Source organism: Scylla paramamosain, chromosome 5 (assembly GCF_035594125.1).
Source record: "Scylla paramamosain isolate STU-SP2022 chromosome 5, ASM3559412v1, whole genome shotgun sequence".
NCBI lineage: Eukaryota > Metazoa > Arthropoda > Malacostraca > Decapoda > Portunidae > Scylla > Scylla paramamosain.
In genome coordinates this window covers 34,782,894-34,792,547 of record NC_087155.1, presented here as the reverse complement: position 1 = coordinate 34,792,547, position 9,654 = coordinate 34,782,894, and the positions used below count along the sequence as shown (strand labels likewise).

The 9,654-nt window shown below is 41.0% G+C and overlaps 1 non-coding gene across 1 annotated transcript; it reads left to right on the top strand.

The window, feature by feature from the left end:
* The first annotated feature begins 4,642 nt into the window (after positions 1-4,642).
* Trnar-acg (transfer RNA arginine (anticodon ACG)) lies at positions 4,643-4,715 on the top strand. Its single transcript has one exon. It is a non-coding gene; the product is annotated as a tRNA-Arg (tRNA).
* Positions 4,716-9,654: the final 4,939 nt, after the last annotated feature.

The window sequence follows — 9,654 nt, the reverse complement described above, 5'->3', positions numbered from 1 at the left end:
TCATTATGCTAAGTGCTGGTGACTGAGAGAGAGAGAGAGAGAGAGAGAGAGAGAGAGAGAATCATACATACATGCACACATACGTAAATACTTGCATACATGTATTTCCAGAAGGTAAATTAATGTATGTATATGAGTATTATGTATAAATGTATGTATGAATATATTTATGACACCCCCTCTTATCTCTCTCCCTCTTCCTCCCCCCTCCTTTCCTCTCTCTCGCTTCCTCTCTCTCTCTCTCTCTCTCTCTCTCTCTCTCTCTCTCTCTCTCTCTCTCTCTCTCTCTCTCTCTCTCTCTCTCTCTCTCTCTCTCTCTCTCTCTCTCTCTCTCTCTCTCTCTCTCTCTCATTTGTTAAGCCCCTCGGCAAAGGAGTGTCTGTAGCATAATCCTTCAAGCTGAGGCATGACGCACAACTTCTCAAGCACGTGAAGCTGCCTTGGCGTTTTGATGTTGGCTTAGCTTGCCGTGGTTCTGTGACCTGGCGTGGGGAGGCGTCGAGGGAGGCGTTGAAGTGGCGCGTGATGTTCGGTAGCGAGGGCATGTGGGTGTTTGTGGTGTTGTATTGAGCGTCTATTGAGCGTGCAGTGAATTGTTGTCCAGTTTGAATACGTCTAGGTGGAGTGGGTCTGGTAGTATGTAGTTTTGTGATCACTAAAGGCATTGTGAGTTGTGGTATGTGATTAATCTGTCAGTAGAGTGTATCTTATGTGCTTGGGTTTAGAAGGTGTATTGGGTAGGTTTTACTGTAGTAGTACTAGTAGTAGTAGTAGTAGTAGTAGTAGTAGTAGTAGTAGTAGAAATAGTGTTCCAAGCTCCAAATAAAATTCGCAGTAATGTATTTTGATATTTCGTCTCTATTTTATCATTTAAATTAATAGAAATCCTCACCTTCTCACTTACATTTTTGTCTGTAATTAATTTCTCGCACTTTACCTCCCACACTCCCTCGACTAATATTCGTCTCGTCTCGTCCTGTCTCGTCTCGTCTCGTCTCGTCTCTCTCTCTCTCTCTCTCTCTCTCTCTCTCTCTCTCTCTCTCTCTCTCTCTCTCTCTCTCTCTCTCTCTCTCTCTCTCTCTCTCTCTCTCTCGTTCCATGAAACCACGTTCCTCTTATTTTTATGCCTTCCGTTTGTTATTGTTTCTTTCTAATTGTATATTCCTCCTTTCATGTTCTGCAGAGTCTCTCTCTCTCTCTCTCTCTCTCTCTCTCTCTCTCTCTCTCTCTCTCTCTCTCTCTCTCTCTCTCTCTCTCTCTCTCTCTCTCTCTCTCACATACATAAATTCTGAATCTCACTTCCTCCGCACGCCCTTCTGGCCTTCTGCTTCAAACCTTCCAGAGGAGCTCCCTTTAGAGTCCCTTGGCTGCACCGCCCCGCCGCCTCACCGCCAACGCATCATCTGGTTTATCGGTCACGAGCGCTGCGTCGTCTCCACAGCGGCCGCAGGTGACCCGACGCACATGACTATCGTTTTTGAGCCGCAGGAATCGTAAATCACCTGGAAATGGGTCATGGTTGGTGGTGAAGGGTGAGGGGGGCATGGGGTCAGCAGGAGGAGGAGTAGAAGGAGGGGGGTTGTGTCACGGTGGTAAGGGAAGGGAGGGAAGGAAGAGGAGATGGGTGGTGTCACGTAGAGTTAGAGGACGTAAGGAAGGATGGAAAAGAGGAGGAGGGTGATGTCACGAGAGTAGGAGAAGGGAAGGGAGGAGGGAGAGTGATGTTAAGGGGATAAGGGAGGAAAAGAAAGGAGACGGAGGGTGATGTCAAGGAGGTAAAAGAAGAGAAGGAAGGAGAAAAAGAGGATGATGACACGGGATTAGGAGAAGGGAAGAAAGAAGGAGGAGGAGGTTGGTGATGACATAGGGCAAAGAGAAGGGAGGGAAGGAAGAAGGAGGAGAGGGTGACACGGGGGTAAGAGAAGGGAAAGAAGAAGGCATGGGTTGGTTTGGTTCGGGGAGTCATGACAAGATTTCTCGGTTCAGTTACATTATGGGGCGATATTTTCCAAGCACAGTGAGGCGCTACTAACTGATCTGCCGCCATTTATTTACCCTCCCTTCCCTCCTCACCAGCTTCCTTCCTTTCCTTTCTCATTCTCCTCCTTTCCTCCCACCTTCTCCCAGCCTGCACCAGCCTGACCACTGCTCCATCACCCTCGCCTGAAGCGGCATGTCAGAGTGATAATCATGTATTCTTTTCTCTTTAAGTGGCTGTTTTTATAATATCTTTGTATCTGGAGAGAGAGAGAGCGAGCGAGAGAGATAGAGAGAGAGAGAGAGAGAGAGAGAGAGAGAGAGAGAGAGAGAGAGAGAGAGAGAGAGAGAGAGAGAGAGAGAGAGAGAGAGAGAGAGAGAGAGAGAGAGAGGGAAGGAGGGAGCGTCGTTGCATGTGGTTTGGTGTGCAGGCGTTGCGCACTTAAGGTAGATAATGCGGTGGGGCGGCGAGGGGGAAGCTGGCGGGTGTTGCCGGCGTGCAGTATGGTGCAATTTTCCCTCACTTAGTGCTGACGGCGGCAGGAAGTGATGTGGACGCTACAGATATGCATATTATTAAAAAAAAAATAAAATAAAATAAAAGTAAAAGGGAAAACCTGGGAAGATACAACATGAGGATCAAAGTTAATATTAAGAGGAACAACAGAAAGAAAACGAAGTGCTCATGTTGTAGTTTGGGAGTGGAAACCGTGAAGTATTTTGTATTAGGCTGTAATGAATAAGGAGCTTTAAAAGAATGAAAGGTCCATACAGGTAGGTAAGTTTCGTGCAGGGACCTTCACGTGTAGATCTGACGGTTTCTTGTAGCTTTCATTATATTATTATGTTCTTACGTTCTTAAGATGCAGAAATACGGCAAATTCAGGTAAATTCAGAAATGTATGCAAAATATAGACTAACCAGGAACAGTGAAATGACAAATATACTACTGTTCAACGCATTACCTCCAGAAGAAACAGTAGAAGACAATATTACTAGAATTTGAAATAGTTGGAAGCAAAGTATATCATGTCTGCAAGACCCAGCAAGACCCAACAGGAATTTACAGCCACAAGTGGGAGCCGTTACAAGGCAATCCCGCGACCACTGCTGGGCTGGACTGGGCTGTGCTGGTCATCTGGTCCATAGAGAGACAGGAGGAAGAGGGAAGATGTCCGCTGCCTGCATTTGGGTTTTCATGAAAAGCCACCTTACGTTTTCTTTGCAAGTTTTATTTCGGGGGTCTTAATTTTGGTGTCTATGTTATTTTTAGTCCACGTGATCCTCTTTATTTATTTATTTTTTTCTATCATTCTTGTGTATGTCCCTCGAGTTTTAATTTTTTTTCATTAGATTTAAATCTCAACTAATTCTATCTTTTTTTTTATTTGTATTTTGCTCCTTGATTTTTTATTTGATGTACTTATTATAGTAAGTTATCATGCCATCCTTGTTTCCTGTTCTCTCGGCAATAATTTCAGACTTATTAGTATCTATGGTAATAGTTTTTGTTTGCACGTATAACAGCATTGTTGTTTATAGCAGTACACAGTCAGGGCTAACATGCCTCTCTCATTCACTCATCTGAAGCAGCACGAGACACTGAAAAGTCCCACTAGACGAAATGTAGATAGTCATAAAATCAAAGGAACCGTATTAACAGGCGCTCTTAATTAAGTTGACCAACCCGATTAAAGTCCTTTTTCTGCTCACTTTTTTTGGGGGAATATAACGTTTTATCCATTTTTCTCCTTTTCAAAGATGTATGTCTTGTCAGGCTCTTTTGCACGTTAAAAGCAGGTAATGAATAGATTAAAGCATTTTGTGCTATGGAAGGACTTAAAAGACTCAGGAATTAAGAGAGAATTAGGTAAAAATAGACTACTGGATTACTATGATTAGAGATTCTGTTGTGGACGTCTGAAGAGAAAGCATCGTGGGCGGCACCTGAATTATGCAGCTCCCTGAAGGTAAACAACACTGCGTCGTCTCCCACGCCACATTCCTTCCATTGATTCCTGATGTTTTCTTTCTCCACCTTTTTTTGTTTGTGCCCGAGTTATTTGTTCCATGTTAGTGCATTACCGTGAATTGAAAAGTCGTGTTTATTTTTTTTTTCATTTATTTATTTCTATTCTTGCTTTCATTGTCATAGTAATTTTTCATTGACATTCACAACACAGGAAAAATTGGAAAATTATTTAACAGGACATACAAAACCACAGAAAACAAAAAAGGAGGAAGAATACGGAGTAAATTTAACCTTTTCTAGGCAATATAACTATTTATGAAACTGTAGTACAAAGAATGTCCAAAAAGTTGATGATAGAAAAATCTAGAGCAAAGAAAGGATTAATAAAGCTTACTTCTCAGTATGTCAGGGCTTTATTGGATTATCTGATTTTTTTAGATTCCTTTTATGTCTCCTTATATATATATATATATATATATATATATATATATATATATATATATATATATATATATATATATATATATATATATATATATATATATATATATATATATATATATATATATATATATATATATATATATATATATATATATATATATATATATATATATATATATATATATATTATTGATTTATTATTATTATTATTATTATAATTATACTTCTCATTAGAAGTAAGTTCACATGGGCCTCGTGGCGCAACGGATAACGCGTCTGACTACGGATCAGAAGATTCCAGGTTCGAATCCTGGCGAGGTCGACTTTTTTCACGCTTTTACAGGAATCTGCAGTTTCCCTTATTTTCTCATGTTGTACTATTCTTATTAAATGAGATTAATTTTAGCTCGGCGTCATGCGTGGGTATCTTAGTTCACCTTTACTAATCTTATTTGAAATGAAAACAGCCAGGCTAAGTAACACATTCATATAGATGACAAGACAGACAAAGAAATGAGAAAACAAACAGAATATACAACTTAAAGAAATTATGAGTTAGGTTGTCAGATTTAAAGGCTGCATCTTGATAGGCGGTCACATTTTCCAAAACTAATGGTGATCTGTGGAATTTGACTCTATATTGTGGATGTGTAGTGGGAGAGTGTCGGAGTCGTCTGGCTCAGTGGGTGCGTGCGTGCTTGAGCGCGTGTCAGTTGTGCTTGAGGGAGGAGAGGACGAGGCGGGACGTGTTAAGTGAGTGAAGGATGTGGGAAGGCAAACACTGGCTCACTAACGCGCCAAGGGACACACACACACACACACACACACACACACACACACACACACACACACACACACACACACACACACACATAGGAACAACAACATCACCACCACCACCACATACATACAGAGGGATCGGAAAGGATACGCAACGGAACACACAAATTTATAAATTTAATTACACGTCAAATTATGAGTGACAAATTTAATTATAAACTTAGAAAACATATTTGCATTAAATTGTAAACTGAATAGTATATATACCGTGTTGGGTAAATAACTAATCTGAGCTGAGTTACAATATTTACTTGCAATATTCCTAGCAACTACATAATACAGATAGATGAATTTAGTTTCTCTATTTTTTTCCTCGCAAATCTCTGCTTGGAAAACTTAACACACACACACACACACACACACACACACAAAAAAAAAAAAAAAAAAAAAAGGTACAAAACAGCTCTGGTCTGAGTGGAGAAGGGAGCAAGTTGTTCTCCCAGTTGCCTTTCCTTATTACAATTTTATTATTACCATTATGTTATCCTACCACAATTTTACTACCTTTTAACATTTTCTTTTATTCTACCACAACTTTAGGTGCTCTTAACATTTTGTAGTGGTGCCATATGATGTTCCGGCGCCTCAATCTTTTTTTTTCTTTTTAATCACTCACTAACTCGGTTGCCATCAAAATATTTGCTCTTCCTCGTGAAATGCGGTTCACGGAATAAACTACCATTTAATACGTTGCCAAATACCAACAGCAGGAAGACTAAACAAGAGCGCGCTCATTTATGCATAGGGCTGCTCGACGCCTCCTCCTCCTCCTCCTCCTCCTCCTCCTCCTCCTCCTCCTCCTCCTCCTCCTCCTCTTCCACCTCTTCCGCAGCTCGCGTGGGGAGTTCCGTTTCCTGCACTCGTGTCTGCTAATCTTTCAAGGTTCATTGTAAGTACGTAGCTGTCCTGTTTTGTACGCGTTCTGCTGCTTCTACTGCTGCTGCTGCTTCTTTTGACAAATTGAAACTCGTCGTCACCATTGTCATAATCATTGTCATTATCATTGTCATCAACAACACCACATTATTCCAGTAATAAGTGATCCCTCTAGACGAACAAGTGAACTTCAAAAACATCATAATGAGAAAGACCGGGAAGTGTTTGGAAAATAATGAATGTGGTTACTCATCTGACAGAGAGAGAGAGAGAGAGAGAGAGAGAGAGAGAGAGAGAGAGAGAGAGAGAGAGAGAGAGAGAGAGAGAGAGAGAGAGAGACGTAAAGTTTGAAGACTTTTGTGTGATAATGAGAATGCAAAACTAAGCATCACACTCAGATAATTGATAGAATGATGGAGAGAACACGTAACGCAGTGCTAGATTTGGCTTTTTTTTTTTTTTTTTCGTCATTTCTGAAGCAATTTTTTCCCTATTTTCTTGTCCACAGTTCATCCTTAAATCTCTCTCTCTCTCTCTCTCTCTCTCTCTCTCTCTCTCTCTCTCTCTCTCTCTCTCTCTCTCTCTCTCTCTCTCTCTCTCTCTCTCTTCTTCTTCTTCTTCTTCTTCTTCTTCTTCTTCTTCTTCTTCAGTCTTTTATTCGCTCGTTGCAATGTTCACGTCACGTTTCATCTCCATTCATCTATCTGAATGCTTCTTCTTATCATAATCCTCCACTTCATAACTTGCATACAGTACACACACATGTATAGTGGGAGAGAAATGAAGTTGGCAATGTGATGCGGTTGTCGGTTTCATCTTATCCACAGAAATCGTTCCCTGTAACTGGCACTGGGTAAATAATTTAGCTATCTTATTTCACGTAACTCATCCTTTTGTAAATTATCTGCTTTTAGTGAAGTGTGACGAGTGTAGCACAACATTTTGTTCTCTTTGCTCTTTTTTTGTCAAGATTGATCATTCATTACATTATGAAACGTACATCCTTTAATATATTAGCGGAACCTAACCCATAACCTACAGGAGAGTAGACCACATGTACCTACTCTATACAAGACTGTTAAAGGCGCCTAACACATATCTTAAGAAGGAGAGGAGTGGTTGAATAAGTGTTGTATGTTGGGTGAAAAGGCGAGCTACGTGGACGATAACGGGTATCTCATTTAATACCTTTAAATGTACTCTCTCTCTCTCTCTCTCTCTCTCTCTCTCTCTCTCTCTCTCTCTCTCTCTCTCTCTCTCTCTCTCTCTCTCTCTCTCTCTCTCTCTCTCTCTCTCTCTCTCTCTCTCTCTCTCTCTCTCATTCCACATTGACCTTCATCCATTACTTGGCTCCTTCATCCGCTTCTCATTCTCTTCACACTTCTTTGATCCATTCTCGTTCGTATTCACTTTCCGGTAAAAGCACCCACGCACGGACACAGGCATTCACACACCCTGCAGGCATATTGCAACGAAGCGAGACTACAATGGCAGGTAATCAACAAAGCGAAATTATGTATCTTGCGAGCACCACCGACTGCATGATTATTCTAATAGCGAAAGACATCGGAGGGAGATTGAAATAGAGTTGGTAACGCGCTCTGGAAGGTACCGGGTGAATCAGGACTTCCTACTGGTATTGTGCAGGGGTAAGTGAAAAGATGCAGTAGATGGGGAGTGTGAAGGTGAGGATGTGTGGGCTTGTGTATGGAAAGTAACATGAATTTTAGTTTTTTTTTTTTTTCCATTTTTTTTTATTATTCATTTACTTATTTTCTTTTTTTTTTGTCTGTTAGGTGTTAGTCATAAGGTTTGTGAAGGAAAATGAAAAATAAGCACACGGTTAGTTAGTCAGACAGTTAGGTACTTGGATAATTATTTATTTAGTTAGTTAGATAGGTAGGTAAATTGGTAGGTAGTTAATTACTCAATTAATATTCTGATGAAAAATGCAATTGCAACATTATATAAAGTACAAAATTAAAAACGAATAATGTAATACTAAAAATTACCTCTCTCTCTCTCTCTCTCTCTCTCTCTCTCTCTCTCTCTCTCTCTCTCTCTCTCTCTCTCTCTCTCTCTCTCTCTCTCTCTCTCTCTCTCTCTCTCTCTCTCTCTCTCTCTCTCTCTCTCTCTCTCTCTCTCTCTCTCTCTCTCTCTCTCTCGATTGCCTCCCTCTGTATTTCACATTAATTTGCTTCCCATCACGTTGAGCTCTCACGCACGTCAGCGCCGGCTTGTAGCGACTCAATATTTGATGTTAACCTTTAATTACCGAGTGTTTGTTTATTTACCTGAATGCTTGTGTGTGTGTGTGTGTGTGTGTGTGTGTGTGTGTGTGTGTGTGTGTGTGTGTGTGTGTGTGTGTGTGTGTGTGTGTGTGTGTGTGCGCGTTTGTGTGTGTGTGTGTGTGTGTGTGTGTGTGTGTGTGTGTGTGTGTGTGTGTGTGTGTGTGTGTGCAGCCATATTTTGCGATGTTTCTCTTAGCTGTGTTAATTAACTGTGATTGTTATTGGTGTTCCTAAAAAAAATTCTCATCGTCATTTTATTTATTTTTTTCTTGATTTTTTTTCTCATCATTCACTTTTGTCTACGTTATAATTTTTAGTACTGAATGAATAACTACAATTTGTTTTTCCTTTTTTGCACTGTTAGAAGTCTTTACGTACTGTTTTTTTTTTTTTTTTTTTTATTAATTGTTCTTTCTCTACTACTAGAATAAATTTCTTCCATTAGTGCTCACGCTGTAATTTCACTTTGTTGATTAGCCGATGCCGTGGTCTTGTTTCAGTGTAGTGTGCTGCGGGCGATGAGTGGCATTGCATTGCGTTGCGTTGCATTGTGATGTGTCGGAGATGGACTGCTCTCTGTGTTCTCTCTTCTGCTCTTCAAGCCACTGTACTATTTAGCTGCATCACGTTTCATTCTCCTTTGTGCAGCCATGATCAAAGCTTCGTTATTCTATATGAGCGTGATATTTTTTTCTCTCCTTCCCCACTCGTCTTTTCTTTTTTTTTTTTTTTTTTTTCTTTCGTTATCATCCTCGACCGTGAATTCCTGGAAGCGCTGTATCTTCCCTTGCATCTGCCCGTGCCTCTCACTCTCATTCCGCTCCTTCAGCTATGCATTCTCTACTGCTTCTGGTGTTGCTGCTGCTGCTGCTTTGTTTGTCTTGCGTAATGCTAAGAGGAAATATTGTTGTGCAAATAATTTTAATTGTTATGACCACTCGTATGTAGAATAGATGGCGCAATGACCTCGGCAGGGGAGAGAGGAAGGGGAGAAAAGGGTCGTTGAGTCGTTAGCAGGGAGCGGAGGAGACAGGGATCATCAGCTGGAATAGGAGGAAGGAGAAGGGTAGTTAGATAGGGTAGGTGAATAGGAGAGGTCATCCAGAACGGTAAAGGGAACGTGGGTCGTGGTTAGGAAAGGGAAAAGATGGACGGGGAAAGGAGTATGGCTGGAAGAGGAGGAGCAGGGAGCCTCGAGAGGAGTGGAAAGGGGAAATAAGTAGTGAGGGTCTTACATTGTGGTGTCGCCGTAAT